Source organism: Dicentrarchus labrax, unplaced genomic scaffold (genome assembly GCF_905237075.1).
Source record: "Dicentrarchus labrax unplaced genomic scaffold, dlabrax2021, whole genome shotgun sequence".
Classification (NCBI taxonomy): domain Eukaryota; kingdom Metazoa; phylum Chordata; class Actinopteri; family Moronidae; genus Dicentrarchus; species Dicentrarchus labrax.
Window position 1 is genome coordinate 8,232,761 of NW_026136713.1, and position 22,745 is coordinate 8,255,505.

Here is a 22,745-nt window from a genome sequence, read left to right on the forward strand (position 1 = left end):
TCTGTACATTTCGGGAGGACCAGGAGCACATTTATTTAAAAATGTAAATGTTGAAATTTGCCATAATGTGTCAGTGATAAAAGCTATCTTGAGTCATGGATATCATTACGACCACAGTGCATATAAAGAAGAAGCATCGACGCAGATATTAAAGAGGAGGTAAAAAATGAAAATGGAAGAGAGCAGATGGACAACCTTTTTTGTAAAAAAGAATCAAGAATAAATCCAAAACAGCCAACACAAAACAGCAACGCTATCCAACACCAGGCATTCTGTTTGTGAGCCAAACCAATGTTTCATGACAGCACTACTTATGTAACTTCATCCGATAGGCTTTCATATTAGCAGGGCCGTCTGAAACCTTTAAAAGGAATCTGGAGTCAAATAAAACTTGTTTCCATAATGTCACGTTCGTGTTTTCTGCTTGAGTAGATGCCTGGCTTGGGAACACGCAGCTCGTTGTCAGCTGTCAGAATCTGTAGGATCACCAGAGCTGCCTTTTTTTTTTTTTTTTTTTAATGATGCAACAAGTTGAGATTTTGGTTTATAGTGGCGGCCTTGTAGCACCAGACTTTATCACAGTTTGCAGGTTTGCTTCCAGAGGATGATTTGTTTGTGTGTGTTGCAGTTAGTTTCAAATATAGCCCGACTGGGACACATAGACATTAGTCCTTAACAGTTAGTGGGTCCCACACTGCTGCTACATTACTCTGCTGCTGGTTGTCTGTCACAAAGCCATTAATGTTTTTTACTTTATAGTGACCTAATGAACTGCAGAGGCAGATTTAAAATGGCTCACTGAAACAATAGTGTGAAGCAAAAGATGAAGATGAAAACAATCCATTTGTGTTTCTGAACCAGACTTCACAGGCAAGGGAGAGGACAAGGTGTGGGAGTTCATTAGTACAGTTATTTGATGGTAGCCCGCAAACTTCACCACATCCTTACTTATATTCTTCTATTTCTAAACAGTGGAGGAATTAAACCAGGTATAGTTACTCAAGTACTGCACTTAAGTAAAAATTCAAGGTTTTTACTTGAGTATTTCCTTTATATTTCTACTCCACTACACCTCAGAGGCAAATATTATGCTTTTACTCCAATACTACTACTATTTGTCTGACAACTTGTGTTACTTATTACTTAGATTACAATATTTTATAACCTTCCTGTCATATGAAAACCACGTATCTCCAAATCTGGTGAATACGAATTAGATTCTTTCTAATAAACTGATGGATTATGTATTCCTTCATGGGTTGAGAAAATTCTCCTACTTCTTAAGCTAAATAAACTATGTAAAAATCCTCATTAGATTTGCTGGAAAATTCATTGTCACAATGCTGAAAATTGGCTGTTATTGAAAATGAAGTCAACTGTAAACATCTACAGCACTACAATATAATATTGAACAGAAAATATAATAGTGAAACACTAATAGGTGCCTGCATAATGAGTGCTTTTACTTTTGATACTAATAATACTTGCATATATTTTCATTAGTAAGGTTTGAATGCTGGCCTTTTTCTTGAAGTGGAGTATTTTCACAAAATCCAAAAATTCAAAACAGATAACAAGATTTATTTATTTATTTCGTAAACAAGCACAGACCTTGATATAATATATATTGATATTATATGATTGATATTAAACTGTATATTCAATGCTCAATGAAACTACTACCTGTCTCAGAGGCATTCTTTATAGGCCAGTGTTTGTTATGTACATTTCTGATATATTCACAAGAGTGTGGGTGCTATATAAATGGAAAATCATATTAATATATTTTTTTATTATTGTTATTTTTTTGGCCTTTTTTTATTGCCTTTATTTGATAGATACAGCTGAAGATAGACAGGAAAGGGAAGCAGAGAGAGGGAACGACATGCAGCAAAGGGCCGCAGGTCGCATTTGAACCCAGGGCCACTGCAGCAAGGACTCAGTCTCGGTACATGGGTCGCCAGCTCCACCCACTGAGCTAACCGGGCGCCTGAAAATCATATAATTTTAGCTTCACTTCCATGTTTAAAAATATTACTTATGTAAACAAACTTTCACAAGAAAACTGGAAAACTGGATTAAAAGTCCAGTCAATTTGAGAATTATAGCAGGTTCCGGTGCTTTGACGTATGGTGTTGGCACTTTCCTTTTGATTACATTTGGTATATGTATCGGGCCTTTAAAAGATATTCCAAATTAAAGTGCTGCTTAGTATTTTTCAGTTATGCAGATATGCTCAATTATGTAAAATGAGTATCTGACATCCCCTGGGTACGACAGAAGTCATTTAGGATTACAGACATTTTGATTTGGCTCACTTACCTTATCTCAGTCACAGAGGATCAATAGGGCCCTCCTGCTAAGCACTTATAATTTCATTTACCCTGTTGCGGGGACCTTATGCTTCTTCTCAAGGGTTGGCTGCTAAAACCCAGGATCCTGCACATTGCATTAGTTGTAGCCTCAATAACATTTTTTCCCAGTTGGATAGCTCTACTGTGTAAAAATTGAGTGGTTCTCAGACTATCAGGTGACATGAAGGGAGGCTGCAGTAAGGACAGTTTCGATGACAGATGACTCGGGGAGAAGTGCTCAACATGATGACCAGTCCCTGTGTATCACACACACACACACACACACACACACACACACACACACACACACACACACACACACACACACACACACACACACACACACACACTCACACCCACTCCGCACTGTCTCCACCATAAAAAAGTCCCCAGGTGAATGTTTGTTACATAACCCACTACACAATTGCAAAACAATGAGAACAGATTATATTTGAGACAATCAACTGACCCGAAATAATCAGATCTGACACTGATGTGTTGGCATTAAAACCTCTCTGATGTAGAGTGGATGACATTAGTAGTTATTGGAGAATAAATCGTTTATCATCGCTACTACTGCAGCAAGAGGCAGGCAACAGAAGTGGGAAAAGACAGAGAGAGCCTGAGAGGAAGACATAAAAAGCAAAAACACGGAGGAGGCATATAGAGAAAATATGGGTCAGACAGAGAAAGACAGGGGAAGCTCAATGTAAATCAGAATGTGTAAACATGTACAGACCTAATCTAATTATCCCTCTTCCTCTTGGGCCTCTGATCAGATGCTTGATTAAAGCAGGAGATAAAGGAAAAGAGGTAGCCGACCGAGATGGAGGCAGGAGTGAGGGATGGGAGATACACATCAAAAGATAGTTTCAGTATCCTATAGAGAAATACATAGATATTGAGAGATAGTATGGGGAAGGTAACATGTGCAGTTTATACGCAGTATATTGTATGCTAGGAGCTGTGCAGCACTCATTAACATAAACAGAGGAATGGCAAAATGAATAGCATATTATAACAAATAGAGAGCTTATCTCAAATTGCATAGCATATGAAGATAATCCCATATCTGAATGACATGTTCATATATGAGACCTCAGACAGTATATGTGGTCTACTGTATGTGAATGTTAACATTAATCATGTCTATGTAATCATAATTTCTCCTTTAACAAATGAAGGTTTTCTCCTTTCAACTAAGGCCTATCCAGTAAATGATGATCATTATTACACATTAAGATCAAAGTCATGCTGCCAAGTTTTGCCCCGTACTTTTCATGTTTTTTTTCTGTAAGAAGAGAAGTGCCAATAAGAGAGTATGAACTGTAAAATACAGTAGCGGTAGTAGTAGTAAAAGGATGATTAATGCATGCCTAATACCACAGGGATAAGCAACTGAAAACCATCACAATCTTTCCCACCATTTATTATTCATAGTCAGCACTGACTGCGTGTCCAATTCACTTTCTTTAAATTGCATAATTCTTGTTTCAGCAGCAAATTACCTCATGACTTTTTAAAGAAATGTCAGGCAACTCCAGGTTTGAGGGCATTTTCTCTTGACATGCACAACACGCACGCGATGCTGTACGTGCGGCGGGTTGGTGCGGGTCGTGTGAAAAGCCAAAAATAATTCCCCTTGACCTGAGCATTTACCTTTTTAGCTGTCCTGAGTACCTACCAGCACGGGGTGTGGTCCTACCTAGTCACTTGAGCTTAAGGAGTTTTGAAAATGAGGGTGTGAACAAACACTGTCAGAATCAATCATTCTGCAAATGAACAGCCAGGGCAAACATGGAGCCAACACTCAGGCATAAAAAGACGCTGTTGTTGTTTGGTAGTGGTGTTTCAGGACATTGTGCTGGTTTAGGAAAGTCCTTTTCTGTTCCACCCTGACAGCACAAACACTAATCTGAAACTTGTTGTGTGCTCATATGTTGTTTGCTGGCCTTGCTGTGAAATCCTTAGGCTGACATTGATGCAATGGATAAGTACTCTTAATGCTTTGTAAACACGCGACAGGATTGTTGCTTGCTGCGACACTTCATTTCCCTCCATTTGCTGCAGTTTCATTTCATTGTGGCACAGAAAAGGAAGGTGTTTCTAAACAGATAAGAGCTCGACAATGCCTTCTGTATATTATAAAGAGTCTCAGTCTGCAGAGACAGATTGCAACAGAGGATATTAGCATCAGCAAAGATATGTTTTGTGCTGCGCTATCTCGCAGACATGGCTGTTAAAATAACAGACAGACTGAAAAAAGGTGTATGCGACCACTTGCTGACCCCTTCGTTTCACACATAAGCCATGATGTAGTCAAGCTGAGCAGACTAAGCCGTATGTATGATAAAATAAATGCCTTTTGATTCCATCTTTTTTCTCAGTAAATTCACTAGAAACCGGAGAGCAGAGCAGCAGAGCTCGTTTGAAATGAATCTCGCTGGACTTTGGCCGACCTTTAAAAAACTGCTTTAACAACCCAGACGTAATCCCAAAGTAGAACATTTCCCCTGATATATACATTTTTCTCAAATGAGTGGAAAATCGACAAATAAAATTAAATCAAGTGCTTCCAGTTACTGAGTGTGGGCCAATAACGCAGTGGCATTTCACACCCTCATACAGTTTGAGCAGACACCATGAAATAGCCTATAAAGGTGTTGTCAAAACACAGACTCTGGTTGGCTTTAAAACCTGCACACGCTGTAGTTAAAGTGTTGTTATGGTCACTGTAGCCACATCAAATGACAGCTTGACTTCAGGTGATGGTAAAAGCCTTGTTCTCCCGGCCTGCCCTTGCAATCTTTTCTTCCCTTTTTGTCTTAATATTCTTTTCCTCTCTACTTTATGAAATGCTGACCCTCCTGTTTCCTCAACTTTTTCCTCATATCTGTTCATTAACATATACAGCACCTAAACCCTTTTAGTTCTTTCCTGCTGATTTTCTGATTCAGTGGTTCATTACTGTCTTCACACCTCCTCCTCCGCTCCTCTTCCTCTTTCTTATCGTCCAACTCCTCCTAATGCCCTCGCCCCTCTTTCCCCTTTCATTCCTCTCTGTTCCTCCTCCTCCTCCTCCTCATCACTCAGAGGAACAGCGGAGCTCTTCATCAAGCAGACGTCAGGCATCTGTCAGAGTCCAGGCCGGTCTCGGCGTGATTGATTTTTTTGCCCACCTGCGTCTTTCGTAATGACCAACTGTCAGTTGTTTTACTGCCCGCACTGCCTCCCCTCAGTATCTCCTGTCACTGCAGCATCCAGAGGCTAAATCTCTCCACTCAGACCTACAGTGCATTATCTAGCTTGTCTTTAGATAAGATTTATGTACATATGCCATAGAGCCTGCCTGTCCTACCTCAAATCAAAGAGGAGAATGCTATCAAGGATGGTTGTTTTAAAGAAACAAATTGTTGTCATTCTGACGGCAAACACAACCTCTCTTTTACGCTTAAAGTTTTCAATTATTCCCAGGCAATGACTTTTCTGACAGAAGCTAATAAATGTCTGTTTGGACCTGAAAGCACAATGCTGTGTTTTGATTTGGTCTAGTAACAGTTTCAGGGCTGAGGCAGCAGACTACTGAAATGGTAACTCTGGAGCTCTGCCACATAGTGGAGCACAGACCAGACATATCTCCTGTGTGTGAAGCCAATATTTAACCTTCATCCTACCGACTGGGCTACCCGCAAACCACAGAGGTATACTTTTGTCTCTCAGATGCTTTATTCTATCATTCTTATTTTCACGACTTTGTCATTCAATGTGTTCCTAATGACTTCATATCATTGTTTTCTGTTTTAATATGTGCTTTTTCTAAAAATACCACCAAATACTGGGGGTCCTGGGGGGAACCTCATTCACCTTATCCACCTGTGCGGTTTAAATAGATGGAACTATTTATTTAGTTCATATTTGAGTTTATTTGTGCCATGGGTCCTAATTTAACGTATCACACACTATCAGGGGGTTAGGGGCAGTCTGTCAGTCATTCTGAAGGAAACAGATGGAGCAGGCAAAATGTCCTAATGTGCTCTGTCTATTTTTGTTTCACACAATTTGCAAATTAACTATGAATTATTATTAATAATAATATGTTTTATTTCAGATCACATTAATTACATAACTAATAATGTTTTGATATAAAATAAACATTTTGTTATGATGGTTATTTCATACACTGGTTTATTGTTGGGGGATCCCAGTCAGTAATATGTTAAATGTTGTATGTTATGTAAGTGTGTAGTGATCAGGGTTAAGTGGGGACACAGCATGTCCTATTGATTAGTTTGAAAAGAAGGAATTTAGAAAACAACATGCTATAACAACTGAATGTCATCTCCACGTGTTATTTTCTTGAAAGAGCTCCTTTTTCTGAAGATCAAACTACAAACATGTTACTTGTTCTGCTCTTTGATCCTTATGTTTCAATGAGAGAGCAGCTTGCTTACATTGTAGCAAACTGATAAAACAAAATCCAGACTAAATGTATAAAGACGTCAGCCCTGACTTGATTGGGAACTGAGACTGAACAAACCATTTAAATTTCACCTTGAGGGGATAAAGTTCAGTGGATTTTGTTGAAGGCACAAGATGTTAGTTCTTCATCTGAACTCATTCCTTAGCGTGACTCCAAGACATCGGATGATGAAAACATGTCAGGAACACTTTCAAAAACCCCTTCATGTCCCGTGGCGGCCTCTAGACTGAATAAGGATGTATAAGAGGAGCTTCAAACTGGAAACAGAGTGAAAGCAGGGGCACAGCACTTCCCCTTGCCACTCTCACCTACATGCTGAGCCTCTTTGATCATCCACAGAGGCCAGGCACAACTTCCGGATCTAGAGTAAGGCACACCTCAAGATCTTGCTCACTACTTTCTGTTGCTGTTTGTCTCTGATTATCTTTCCTTCACTCTTTGCCCCTTCCCTTCTTACTCTCCTTCCCTTGCCCTCTTTCTCTCCATCTGCCTGGCAGGGACAACCTAGTGCCCATGGAGAGCGTGGATGCAGCAGAAGGCATCTTTGAAAGAGAGCTCTGACTGCAAACCTTTCATCTAGTGCTATACCTGGCCAAGGCAGGCTGCAGGGTAGCTCGGCTGTCAGAAGGCATAAACCAGAGGAGGGAGGAGGTATGAGACAAGAGGAGAGGAAGGGAAATGAAATGCAATGAGCGGGAAAGAGAAAAGGGCACAACAAACAACAACAAAAAAAAAACTCTTGTATTAATAATATATTTAAGCTTTTGCCAGGGCCAAAAAGAGAGAGTAAATGAAGATGAGTGAGGAAGAGGCATCAGAGGGAAAAGATAGAAAGCAGAGAAGGGGAAACAGAAATGGAGCAGAAAGATGAGAGACAGGGAGACCTTTATGGCTCATAGAGGACAGACAATTTGCAAAGCTCCTGCTAATGCAACTACTTGGGTCTTTCACCAAAAATATGTCGGAGACAAAAATAATTGAAAGTGCTGGAGTTTGATTAAAAGTAGTATTTATACTGTACTTATCAGGAAGCGTAGCAAAGCAACTTAGGGAAAAGAGAGGTGGTTGACATGCTGCCAACATCCAACACAGGATTATTAAAGGGCATGTTTATGTGACATGCACCAACTGAGCAATTTTTAAAATCTGAAAGCACCATAAACACTATGCTGAAGCACGGGAGTGCACTGGAATGATTGCTGTTCATTCAAAGCTGGGACTCAGTGCTGCATAGAACATCACAACTTTGGCAGCGGTACTGTGTACATTATCTCAGCATGCCACTGGTTGGCCTATTGCATCTGCTGCAGAGTGTGCCTCCTTGACAGGCAAAGACTGAGTACTTGGAAAGTGTGTGATGTGCCTCGACAGGAGGCAAGCGGGAAGAAGGGAACGTTAATGTGTGTGTATCTGTGTGTGTGTGTGTGTGTGTGTGTGTGTGTGTGTGTGTGTGTGTAGGTGTATGTGTGTGTGTGTATTTGTGAGTGCTTTTGTGTGCAAAATCCCTCTCTCTAAAAACAGGCAGTGTGGTTCTTTTGGTAAGGCATATAATAACTCAAAAGCCTCACATTGACAGCGGCTGTCTATAGCCGTGAAGGACTGTGAGTTTGACAAATGTATTCTCTCATAGCCGTCCACCTGTGTAGGTTCTGCATGGGAAAATCAGAGAGGAATGCTACAAGGCAGGTCTGTCCTTAGTCCTAAATGCCACGTCTGGAACACAGACGAGGATCATTACCGAGTCAGACCGTGTGGTTAAGGTTGACAAAATGCTGTTTATCTCAGTCATAGCCAGCCCTCTCGATTGTTTGTAACACACAACAGAAAAATGGAAATTCTTTGTTTAAGTCAGCAGGTATTTAAAGTGTAATCTGTTCCTGTGAGGTCATTGTTAAAAGCAATCAATGCTTGCCGGTAGGCGCGAGCCCGGCTCCACTGACTTTTTTTATGCCCTTTTTCTCTCTCTGTCCCTCCTCCCCTTTGTATCAAAGACAACCTTGATCAAGTTCATATTAGATGTAAATGCTTCAAAGACAAACATTGTAACCATGGGAACCAAACCCCTAGTTCATAAGAAAAATAGACTTACAAGCGTAGGCTATGGGGTGGCAACCACTAAAAAGAAAGTATTTAGAGAATCAATGTTGTATGAATTAACATTACTTTATGTCCATTACAGGATCCCCTCTGACTGTCAAGGACTATACAAAGTCAGTTCAATCCATTATTTACTACGCTCTTATTTACCATCACAGGGCCATAAATTACATGATGTGTACATGAGAGAGCTGCGTACTCGCTCAACATGTATATAATAAAGTCAACAAGCTTTCTCCACACAAACACGGAGAGCTCTGAGAGTGTGGTACTCATCTGCAGGAGGAGGTTATCTGCTGTAAGCGCTTGTCAGGAGGATATGGACACGGAAAAGCCAGTCAAGCAGCCTTAAAAGACAAGAGGCTGACAAGGCCCCAGACTTCAGCTATACAATCCAACAAGTGCATTACATTACCACTCAGTGGGGGACTGAGATTGCTGCCAGGCTCCATGGGAGTCAAGGTGGCAGCTTAACAAAGCAAACATGAATGAACATATTCACTGATAACACACACTTGAGTTAGCCAGTAATTTAAGACACTCTGGCTCTCACAGGGTTTTGAGGCATTACACTTTATACATTGTGGGTTTGAGTCCAGATCCTTGGCCATCCTCCTCAGCTCACCCCACTAACTCATTCTATCTTTTACACATGCTTCCTAACATGTCATTTATACCCCTAATATGATGCTGAAAAGAGCATCTAATGTTGTTATGGAAACAAAGAGTGTGCCGTGCCATTCGATTATCACAGACAGTCAAAATTTAGTTTAAAGTCTGCTACTACTTGGTTGGGAATGGTTGAGAGGTGCTGACGGAGACGTGAGTTGGGGTTGGAGAGGGAGAATTGTGGGGAAGGATCCTGCAGAGTGGAGTTAAAAATAGAGCATGAAGTGGAGGAGGGGGAGGAAGAGGAGGGGGAGGGGACGTACCTGTGGGCTTGGAGGCAGCCTAGTTAGCAATGAGCAGCACCACTGTGGACGGCGATGGGCTGGAGAGGGAGACAGCAAGAGAGAGAGAGAAAGAGGAGACCAAGAGAGATGGTGGGAGAGAGGGAGGGAGGGATGGAGACAAATGAGAGAAACAGGATGAGGATAAAGTGAGGCAAAAACCAACCAGACGACATATAATGAGCCGAAAGAGAGAGAAGGGGAAGGGTTGGGTGGGGGAGATAATGAGAAAACAACAAGTCAGATTACCATGAAACCCCATGTTTGAGTCAAAGACAGCCAATAATTTCACAGAAGGCTGCGTATGGCAGCAATGACTAGCAATAGTCCGCGACAGATACACATGCTGAACATACAAATGTCTCACAAACATATACACACACACACACACACACACACACACACACACACACACACACACACACACACACACACACACACACACACAAGGGTGTTATATTGTAGGTAATATAGGTGGGGTTCCATTAATAATCCTTCCAACTGCTAAGCCTATAGAATATAGAGACAATACAGCCATATGGAATAACGTATTATGCCATGTCATGTTACTATCTGAGAATTAGTCATTTATGAGTAAGGCAGCCCTCCCACGTTCTAGTTTTGTTTAATTTAATTTAAGATGAAAAATGCATTCTCACAATCGCTTCCTAGTCTATACGTTCTTTTTGCTCAGTCTTAATGCATGTTTTAACCCCATGTTTTTTTTGTGTTCACTTAACAGCTCTGGCCACACTGACTCAGTAGTAAACCCTGCATATGTATCTATATTTTACACCTCTGGTTTGAACATGAATGACAGCCATCAGTTAAAAAAAGAGAAAATAAACATATATTTCCCACCAAAAAACACCCAAAACAATTAGCCTTTAAAGTGAGATCTGGCCTCAGATAGGTAAGTATATAAGTAAGTATTATAAATATTGTCACCAGAAGGCAGCCAAGCAGAGGCAACAGGGGGCCGTCAGCAGGAGTCCCACCAGTCAGTGCATTTTTTTTACTTGAGGGCCAGCCAGTTGCAGTGTTTTTGTCAGTGTTAAATAATCTGAGAAAACAGAGCACACGGCCCACAATTTGGTTCCTAATAAGATATTGTTCCCAACCGGTTCAGGAGGGATTCCAGTGAGTCATCCACGGACAACACAGAGGAAGATTTGGCAACAGAGACTTTGCCGAGCAGCTGTATTGAAAATACCTCCAGAAAAAAAGCTTACAGTGCCTTGCAAAAGTATTCACCCCCCTTGGTTTTTTTCCAATTTTGTTACATTACAGCCTTTAGTTCAATTATTTTTTAATCTATGTGATGCATCAGAACACAATAGTCTAAGTTGGTGAAGTGAAATGAGCAAAATATATACATGAAACTATTTTTTAGAAATAAAATTGGCTGAAAATTGGCATGTGCATATATTCACCCCCTTTGCTATGAAGCCCATAAAAAGCTCTGGTGCAACCAATTACCTTCAGACGTCACATAATTAGTGAAATGATGTCCACCTGTGTGCAATCTAAGTGTCACATGATCTGTCAGTACATATACACACCTTTTTTGAAAGGCCCCAGAGGCTGCAACACCCAAGCAAGAGGCACCACTAACCAAACACTGCCATGAAGACCAAGGAACTCCCCAAACAAGTAAGGGACAATGTTGTTGAGAAGTACAAGTCAGGGTTAGGTTATAAAAAAAATATGCAAATCTTTGATGATCCCCTGGAGCACCATCAAATCTATCATAACCAAATGGAAAGAACATGGTACAAAACTCACGGACCGGGCAAGGAGGGCATTAATCAGAGAGGCAGCACAGAGACCTAAGGTAACCCTGGAGGAGCTGCGGAGTTCCACAGCAGAGACTGGAGTATCTGTACATAGGACGACAATAAGCTGTACGCTCCATAGAGTTGGGCTTTATGGCAGAGTGGCTAGAAGAAAGCCATTACTTTCAGCAAAAAACAAAATGGCACGTTTTGAGTTTGCGAAAAGGCATGTGGGAGACTCCCAAAATGTATGGAGGAAGGTGCTGGTCTGATGAGACTAAAATTGAACCTTTTGGCCATCCAAGAAAACGCTATGTCTGGCGCAAACCCAACACATCACATCACCCAAAGAACAGTGAAACATGGTGGTGGCAGCATCATGCTGTGGGGATGTTTTTCAGCAGCCGGGACTGGGAAACTGGTCAGAGTTGAGGCAAAGATGGACGGTGCTAAATACAGGGATATTCTTGAGCAAAACCTGTACCACTCTGTGCATGATTTGAGGCTAGGACATAGGTTCACCTTCCAGCAGGACAATGACCCCAAACACACTGCTAAAGCAACCCTTGAGTGGTTTAAGGGGAAACATGCAAATGTGTTGGAATGGCCTAGTCAAAGCCCAGACCTCAATCCAATAGAAAATCTGTAGTCAGACTTAAAGATTGCTGTTCACAAGCGCAAACCATCCCAGTGGTAAGATGTGGCAAGCTCATAGAGACTTATCCAAAGCAACTTGGAGCTGTGATTGCAGCAAAAGGTGGCTCTACAAAGTATTGACTTTAGAGGGGTGATTAGTTATGCACATTGACTTTTTCTGTTATTTTTTCCTATTTGTTGTTTGCTAAACAATTTAAAAAAAAAAAAAAAAAAAAAAAAATTCAAAGTTGTGGGCATGTTCTGTAAATTAAATGATGCAAATCCTCAAACAATCCATGTTAATTCCAGGTTGTGAGGCAACAAAACACGAAAGATGCCAAGGGTCACCCCCTTGGCACCCCCATACTTTTGCAAGGCACTGTAATACCACGATACTGGGGATTTTGTAGTATTTTAGCTCTGACTTTACCTGGATTTTGTGGAATACTGTCATCCATATTTTTTTCAGAATCAACTCAATGGCCTGAATAGTTAAACACACAAAGGAAACAATAACAGTCACCTGTCTGGTTTATTAAAATATGTCTGCTTTGGTAAAATACAGTATTTATTGTTATTTATAACACACCATGATTTGAATTTTATGCTGAGTTTTGAATTGATTTCATGGTCTCTGTGGCACTAAAATAATGAGAATCTGAGTTGCAAGCTATTTTAACAATAAACTGGGTACACTAGTGCGATCACTTAATTCACGTTTTTCAATTAGGTTTATTTGCTACACACTGAATAATGAATTATGTTTATAAATCACTCTGAAAGCATTCATTAATTTTCAATACAGCCCATTATTTAGCATATTAACTAATTCACATGAGGTGTGCTAACAAAATGATGGTTAATTATGAGCAAAGTGGCTGTATGCTGCCAATCTCTCCTCCTGTTGTCGTCCACCATCACTGTCTCCGTATCCCTGATGCGCATCTATGTGCCACAATTCACCATAATGATTGCCTAATAATAAGAGACAAAAAGAGGAGAATAGGGCTGTCAATGGCTGACAAAGTGGTGCAACAGGTTTTTATCTCCTCTGAATGCCAAGTAAGTAGTCACCTCATCACATACAAAAGAGAGACACAGAAAGAGAGGCAAAGGCACTTCTTCTTCTTACTCCTTATGGTTTAAACATCTACAGAGACATTTGAAAGCAAGCTGATTTTAATGATGTAGGACGGAAGAACACTAAAACCCTGGACAAATAAGTAGCAAATATGAAAAATCTGTTTTTCAATAGTCAAGGGGATTTTATATTTGATATAAAACATATTCAAACTGTACTACTCTACTCAGTTAATGGGTTTTTTTCATGGCGTTTTTATTTATTTATTTAGTTTCCTGAATTGTGCTTTTACTTTTGATAAACAGTAATCATTTGGACTACACTCATTTGCACTCTGGATGTTAGTGTGAGTTAATGTCTAATATCCAAATGTAAATTTGCCATCATTCCAGAATAGAGTAACAATCTGCTACTGCTAAATAATAAAAACAGAGAATGGTCTATTTGAGCTGTAATATCAATTAGCAGTTATTTAAAGAAAATGTGATCACCCAGTAATGCACAACAAATCTTACAGCCCTGCAAAGATGACAAGGATCAGAAGAATACAACATGTTTTCGACCCTGCAAACAGTTTGAGTATACTACAGTACTTGGTGACGGGAAAGAGTAGAATTTTAATTTTGTCGTTGAGAATTATGACTATTATACTTTTTTAATGACTAAATACAAATGTTACTTCACTGTTTAATCTGTAATAAGAAACCCATAAAATGGTCTGGTGTCAAAATAAAGCAATGAATTCTAGTGACAGAGCTCAAGTTTTAAGAAACAATCCAAACCCTTAAGACACTTATGAACAGCTCTGGCAATGCTCTTGCATTTCTTACATTTTCTTTTATGTTGTGATGTTCCCTCGCCAACTGAAGACAATGTGATGTTTTGCTATATCAGACTTTGTGAGTGGAATACATTTCAATTGAAACTAACAGTTAACTCAAGCTTCAAGGCCTTTGCAGAGCAGCCAATTTGCACCTATGCTGCTGAGAAGAAACCCCATCATCACCTCCTTCAACACACTAGAATGAAATCCAACCAGAATACATGTTTTACTAGGGTGTGCCTGTGATCACTGACACACCAGAATGTCCACTAATACTGTACATGTGGCTAAGGAGTTATAATTAGATCCATCATTGATGAAAGTAACATGTTCAGTCATTCTCTGGGAGCTATAGAAAGGCATTTTGGGTGATGTAGAAACTTGCAAACAAAAACAGATGTAAGAAGGTCGACAAGATTAAGTGGAAAACTGGAAAAAGATATAAGCATGTTTACGCCACCACGTACCAATCTGATCAAATATTGCCATCATAGTAACGCAGAACTGGACCCAGGTTAAATGTGTTGGTTTTGTGACAGAACCTCTTTAGTGTGCAAACTATAATTTATATCATTACAGAGTAACTGCTGGAATACATTAAGGATTGATGACTTCCATCCATCAAGCAAGCATATCTGGGGCCTGGGCCTGCTCCTCAGCAATGTCTTTCAGATCCTCCTGGGGGATCCTGAGGCATTTCCAAGCCAGATGAGATATATATTTCCTCTTGCGTGTTCTGTGTCTACCCTATGGTCTCATATCAGTTGGACATGCCAGGAAAACCTCCAGAAGGGCACCCAGGAGGCATCCTTATTAGAGGCCCAAACCACCTCAACTGGCTCCTCTCTCGACAAGCTCCCTCCGGATGTCTGATCTCCATTTGCCTATCTCTCAGGGTGAGCCTAGTCTCTCCACTGAGGAAACTCTGTTATACTGTTCAATCTTCTTTTGATCATACCCAAAGCTCATGACCATAGGTGAGGGTTGCAATGTAGACCGACAGGCACCTAGAGAGCTTGCCTTCAGGCTCTGTTTTTTCTTCACTACAACGGTCTGGTACAACACATTATGCTGATGGCACACCAATCCCATTTTAGCCTCAGTCATGAACAAGACCTCGAGATACTTAGACTCCTTCCCTCAGAGCAGTGACTCACTCCCAACCTGAAAGGGGAGATCCACTGTTTTCCAGCAGACAACTATGGCCTTAGACTCAGAGATGTTGACTCTCACCCCAACTGCTTCACACAAACTGGCCCACTGCTTGATGGAGGTCACGGTCTGACAGAACCACATCATCTGCAAGAAGAAATGATTCTGAGGTCCTCAAACCGGGGCACTCTTCAGCCCCCAGCTGCACCTCAAGCTCTTGTCATCCACAGAAAAGGTGCATTACTTCCTGCACAGAATACAGACACAGCTCCCACTGGTTATATATATTGTAAGTACTGAATGGCTCGCAGCAATGCCCCAGAGCCTTAAAACCAGGGGATGTGGCCCACAAAAAACATGTAGAATGGATGTATTTGTGACATCTAACTCCACATGTCTTGTTTGGAGCAGTTGTTTCAAACCTGGGAGCATTTACCCCCTTGTTGTGGTTAGTTGGGGCATATATGAGCACAGTTTTTGCACTTGGATGCGGGACAAAACACGTAGGCCTAGATCACCAAGAAAGAGTGATCTTGGTCCGCTTCCAAGTGAACTGTGATGTGGTTTGTTTGTGGTGTGAAAGCAAATTAAGGATTTTATTACAGCAGATTGATTTTAGCATGATTCCAAAAGCTAAGCTACAAATAAATCCATCTGTTAAGAGAGTGATCTTTTATATACAGTATAATTGATCCATGTATATATTTCCACAAATCATTTGGTAACTACATATGCAAGTCAGCACAGGTGTTTTCCCTGATTAAATAGGTCAAAAGCTATTAAAACTGCAGTGCTTGTATCCCAGTCAGTTTATTAAGTCCATTAAAAAGTGTGTGACAGCAACCCCACAGTAATCAGCCCTGAATCATTACTGTACATGACGCCTCCTAGAATGAATAAGGACCTGTTAGCCATTATTTTATTTGAATTTGATTTCCCCCGATGATGCAGTATGACGTCGCCAAAACCGGTCAATCAACAAGTTACCTCTCAGTCTGTATAACTTCATGTTACTCCTTTTAGTTTGTTTGTAAAAAGTCAGTGTGGACAGGACAAGAGAAATGTATTATTTTTTCCCTTGTTCTGGACCAAATGAACCGAACTGCAGGTGTGAATACACGCCAACAATGTAAAAGGTGGATGTATCCTTTTTACACAATGTTTTTACAAAAGGAAACTCTTTACTCTGAGTGGAACATTTGGATCCTCTGAATAGAAACAGGTGTGGCAGTAAAAACCTGAGGTCATCACATTGATACATTAATAGTGCTGGCAATGCCAAAGAGGTCCTTCTCCCTCAGTAGGAAAACACTGCCAGGTTTGTCATCAACCTGTGGACAAAATAACAACATGGCTTTCTCACTCGTTCACCCTCTCCCTTCCTCTTTCAATTCAAGCCACAAAAAATATGGCATCAGTCTGCAATTCTCTTCCTGTGGGAGTTAGAAAAGGAAGATAATCAGGAGGACACGCAGACTGAAATATCCAACCTGTGAATATAAATAACTCAGGAATTCAGTACCTCTCTGACAGGTCCTAAATATGCTCTGGTAAGAGTCAGACAGGTATTTTACTTTGGTGAGATTACCCTATTAAAACCCAGACATCCCATTTTGGCTTGTTGATTTCCTTCTGTCACTTTCCCTGCTTATATTATATAAATTATCTCGTTTGTTTTGTGTTTTTTGCCGTTTGCTCACAGGTTATACTTATAATTCTGCAACTTCACTTGCAGTCTGGCAGAGGCACTGCTTCAAAAGGAAAATGCTAAATTGATGTCAGAAAATTGATGTTTTTTTCACATTAGCCAGTGATTATTGTGAGAAAATAAAGCTAACCTTGTGTGAGCAACATGTGGTGAGCAGCAACAAGTCTTTGATGTGGATAAAAGGCCTTTCTGACCACAATCTGGTTTGGCAAACAGATAAGACGTCACCATAAAATTTCAAGAGCGTGTTTGTGAATCAAATCTCTCTTACCCTGATACTGTGTGAATGTCAACATTTTTATCAAGTCAAGTCAGGTTTATTTATGAAGTCCATCGTGAATGTATGTCAGAAACTATCAATTTAATGCTCTGATTGTGTGATATATTTTTATCTTTACTTATTCGAGAAAAGTCAGCTGAGCACTGTTGTTCTTTTCCAGTGTTCACAACCACAGTTTCCTGCTGGTGGCCACTGGGATCCGCCCAGTACAACCACAGTCCTCTACTCTTGGCTCCTCAGCAGCAGCACAAATTGCACAAATGCCCCGTGACATCAGCCGCCCTTCAATTTCCCTGACCACATTCTTCTAGCTATTCTGTGGGCTGGGTGTGATCACTTTCTGGTCGCAAAACCACTTATACTTGACAAATATTATTAAATATTCCAACACCCTATCTATCTTGATCAAATTAAAATGGCTCCTTTTTCTAGGCCATCACAAATCAACTATTAATATGCCAAAAGGGAGTATCACATGTAGATAAATGTGAGTGGTGCAATGTACACAGGCTAATGAGTTTTGAGCACCGCTGACACAATTTGGCTCAAATAAAACACAGAGGACAAGAGTGATGACTAGTTCAGTATATTCAATTATCCTGCCCGAACATAGACTGTCGCTGTGCTCGGTCAACTCTTTCATTTTCAAATGAAGAGAGTAAATTAACTGTCAAGGCTTTGATGGAACGGAACAGACCAAACACTACAAACATTATCAATATTTCTCCAGATATGCACTTATGTGAATTATTTTTTTAGTTCACCACCAACCTTACATATCAGATAATACTGCTTGTTTTACACAAATCACAAGAAACCAATTTGCTGCATCTTTGTTTTGACACAATGTCAAAAGAGAGAGAGTATGGCTAGAAATAGTTTTGGTGGGAACTTTTTGGGAAACATAAAACTTTTTCAAGTCTTGGGGCAACCATTTTATGAGAAAGGGCGTTGGTTGCCTCTTCCAGAATTAGCTCAGCACACACACGCACGCACGCACACACGCACGCACGCACACGCACACGCACGCACACACACACCCATCTATGCTCATTATCAGCTAGACCACAACACACAGGAGCCACTTTGTATCGCCAGGGAAACTTACACATCCTCGCTGCGTTTCCTGGTATGACCTCACTCGCGACAGAATACAAACATTGTGCGTCAACCGTCAGCATTTTTCCCAGCGTGAGGAAAGCACTAACAGGTCTTTTTTAAACTCCACTAAGCTGTTGTTTGATCAGGCCTGTAAGGGTAGCGCGCATTATTTTGACCCACAATGACCAACACCTTTATGGACTATCATGTTGTCATTCTTTTTTTCTTTTTCATTTACTGTTGTATATCACATTCTGGAATTACAGACTATATCAGACTATTATGTTAATTCCAGTGGTGGAAGAAGTGTTGAGATCTTTAATTAAAGTACAAGTTAAATCCAGTGGTGGAAGAAGTGTTGAGATCTTTAATTAAAGTACAAGTTAAATGTTACAAGTATAGTGTTCCAAGTCCTGCAATTAAAATCTTAAATAAAACAACAGCAACTGTGTGTTACTGGCCGAATCTTGAAGGTTTGATGGGCAAGTATTTCCTGGTGTGTGAGGAGTAATTACATTATTTTATTGAACCATAGATGAACTCAGGTCGCAGAATAATAGTTACTGAAAGGCTGTGTGTTGTGTTTGCTGCCATAGAAAATAAATAAAGGTAAATGGTAAATGTATGCTCCTATATGATGCAATGTTGTGAAATCACATTGTTGGACACTCATTCACATTGATGAATTACCTTTACAGACTGCATTACAAGCATACATAATCCTATTTTCTTTGAAAGTGAATATAGTTTATGGGAGATTTTGCAAAAGTCAATCAAAAATGTCAAAAACTGTTTTAGAGTAGTGAAGCCCTCTGCTGATGGTCAGCGTCTCACCCTGTGCATTTCTGAAAATGTGGCATCATAAGTACGAGTGAGCTGCGGTCGACCAAAGCACTCCAGTTTGACATTTGCACTAAATTACATTACAAGTTCAGCATTGTGAAATTAATGAAAGGGACTCAGTGATTTAATGAACTTGGTGCGCACTCGTGGCTCATAACCAACCTTCTCTGTAATGGGATGCCAGCTACAGCCAGGTCTCAGTCCCTATGTAGGATATTCAATAAGGCTGAACCTCTCACCTTAATGACTGTCGACTTTTTTCCTCAGTTGGATGCACTTTTAATTATCAGCTCCAAGGCTCTCTGTAGCATCTGTACTCCGAGGACAGGGCTTGCCTTTTAACTAAGAACCTCCAACTTTACAGAGTTGGCTCAAAGTCAGGCTCAAAATCCGTTAGCATTGCTGAATTCAGCCATACAGCAGCAGAAGTGCAGTAACCCTTTCATGGCAATGTCATCTTTAGCATGGCTGATAAACTATTAGCATGCACAGCTGCTGAGCTGGTCTTTATTTATGAGCAGCAGAGTGCCCTGACCAAGCCAACAACTATGACATATGACTTATGACAAGTAATGACAGTCTTGATCTAAATTTGTGGAGAATTTATCTTTTTGCACACACACATTTTTAATACGGATGAGAAAATCCTCTGCCATATTTGTTATTCTGTCTTAGAGCAGTGTGACCTTGAGGGGTCGGTCGGGAGAGGAGCTTTAATGCTAAACTGGCTCTGAAAATTATAAATCATTTCAGCATCAGCCTCTCAAACGCACTGTACCAACATCACAGACTCTCCACGAACTGGGAAACACTCTGTACGGGCAGATGTCCTTCTACACAAATGCCAGCAATGAGATAATAACGCACGTGACAGATCTAATCAGAATCTGATGTGTCAGTCATGCAGCAGAGGACTTCCTTGAAGCAAACAGAAGCCTAATCAGGCTGCACAAACAGCGTTGTTGTTACACTGCTGCAGACGGTGCATATTTTGCCTATTTCGGTGGTTCACCCAAACAGCAACAATGGCTTTCTACCAAGCAGCTGTTCCTCTCTCCCTGCTGAAACTCTCACTGGGGCATCATTATTGCAGAGCACATTTTCTTTCATCAGCTTTTGAATGAAGCATCAGTTTATAAAAGTGCTTCTCACATGAGCCTCATTTAAACTGTCTTGCTACTTGGGTGAACAATTACAAATTCATATTATTTGTTAAGAAATCTCATGTAAAAATACATTACTTGATACTTATTTTTATAGCAATAACTGTTCATGCTATGCTCGTCAGTGTGTTATTTTACATTCTCTCTCTCTGGTGGGTGGTACCGTTCCCATGCAAAATTCAAGAAGACACAGACATGCAAAGAAATGAATAATAAGACAATTCCTGCTAACAATTATTCATGGTTGTATGACCATTTATTTTTTTACTACTCCGACTGCTGGTGAGCTTAAAAGTTTTCAGGGTGTCATCTCAGCTGTTTTCCTCTGAGGTTTGAAATGTCATTTTAAATGACAGAAGTAGATCCACACTGGCGACAATCTGGTTGTCACTTTTTGTCAGCATCCTGCAATTTCTATATAATTTTCCTGGCATTGCCTACAAAAAAGTATCTTTTCATTCATTCAATTATTCTTCACCCTTAATAAGCACTATGCTCAGACTTATACTCCTGACTCCAAGCCTAACAATTTGCTATGGGAGTTTGTGGAGAGAAAGCGGTCTCCTCAAACATGGCATTTTATGTCTCTATTGCATACTTGAAAAACAAACATCACAAATTTAATCTTCACTCTCACTTACCAAACTAAACTTTAATAATTGGGTCAGTGGCATCCTGGAAACACAGCGCAGGTTTCGGGGAGACAATGAACCAGGGTGGTTTAACTGGCAGCGCAAAAGTGTTTTTTTTTGCAGATAATCTTGCTGGGTCAGTCAATGTTTTATTCAGCAGGTAACCCAGCTGGATCGACATCTTTGAGACACTGACTGTTCTTCCCTATACCGCTGTGTCAGATAGTCATTAAGCCAGAGCTCAGCTAGTCAGGTGCCACTCGAAGCTGAGCCTTGTTAGCTGCCGGGCTGCAGAACTAGATTGTTTTTATATAGTGTCATTCAAATCGGATCTGTCTCAAAAGAAATGCCACAGGCTCATCTTCAACTGCTTATCTTTTAAATTAAACACATGTTTTCACAGTCAACCAATTCATTTTACATCCTGCTTCTTTGTTTAAACTGAAGAGTTTCTCTTCTTATAAAGCAGTTAAAGTAAATGAGATGCTACAAAAATAGTCACCTCACAGTTTTACATCAACTCCAGTAACCACATGTCACCATATCATCCCATACCAATAATATCGGGATCTTTCAATGTAATGTTTAATAATGTAATATTAATTTCATGTAAATTTAGCATGAGTTGGAAATGATTCATTGTTTATTTCCTCAGTATGGGAGCAAACAGCTCTAGTGAACAGTATCTCATCACAGATGAAAGCGTAGCCTGAATGGAACATGCTAACATTGGCTCAGTTCTGTTACATTATTAATAAGCTTCTTATTTGTAAAGAACATCTAATAGCCCTCCTTTTTTGATGTGCAAACCAGACTTTGTGCAGCAAAATAAAACACTAGTTTCCCATCTTCCGAAAAACTCCTATGCGAGTGTGCTATTTAAAAAATAGCACAGCACTAAAAAAAGGAAAGAAGGGAGAGAACACATGGATTAGTGAGCCATCACACTGAGCATGAGAGTCATATTTGGGCCAAGATGACTTATGGGATGGACAGATGTCTAGCAGTGAGAGAGATGAAGAGCAAGTATAAGAAGATAGAATATGCTCAGAAGGAAAAGGGGAGAAAAGTGGAACCCAACAGCCAGTTAAAGAAACCTATTTAAACATCATATACAAGCCCACATTAATACACCACTGGGAGGGGAAGGTTGTTGAGTGGGAGTCAACTCATTCCTCTCCTTGTGCTCCTTCTGCAGTGATTCCTGCGGCTCCCGTTTTGCTCTGTTCTCGCTCTACTGTCTTCCTCTGCGCCATCTAAATATTTTATATGTAGGCTTATGTTGTGTTAGGGACGTGTCCCACTCTTTGATCAGGCAAGACTGTCATTGATTTGTTGCTGGAGCAGAGTCAAGGCATTGGCTGTTTCATCACAGAGGAAGAGGCAATGAAGACAGGCTCACTGAACAAAGACAAATCAATAAATAATGCATCATCAGCTTGTCTTCAGCTGTTTTATCAATCATTAAACGCCCAATGCAGTGCAGTCCCACAATTACGTACATACTGTTGCCAGCACAACAAAAATTGCTCCAATTTGTGTGTACATGCTATTGTAATTGATGTTCCAGCCTCAAACCAGCTTGAGCTGTGTTGCTGTAATTAGCTTATTGTATGGTTCTTTTAAGATATGTACTGTATATTTGTAAAGCAGAACATAAATACATACTG

General features: G+C 40.3%; 1 protein-coding gene across 2 annotated transcripts in view; it reads right to left on the reverse strand.

Annotated features, from left to right (window-relative positions):
* The window catches only part of mid2 (midline 2), a 146,272-nt gene that overhangs the window by 100,565 nt on the left and 22,962 nt on the right, over window positions 1-22,745 (reverse strand). Inside the window, exon 2 of one of the 2 annotated variants that reach the window (XM_051419522.1) lies at window positions 9,864-9,922. The exons of the other annotated variant lie outside the window; for it this stretch is intronic. The gene's annotated coding sequence lies outside the window, so the exon portion shown is untranslated. The remainder of the gene's footprint in view (window positions 1-9,863; window positions 9,923-22,745) is intronic. 2 annotated transcript variants of the gene reach the window in all.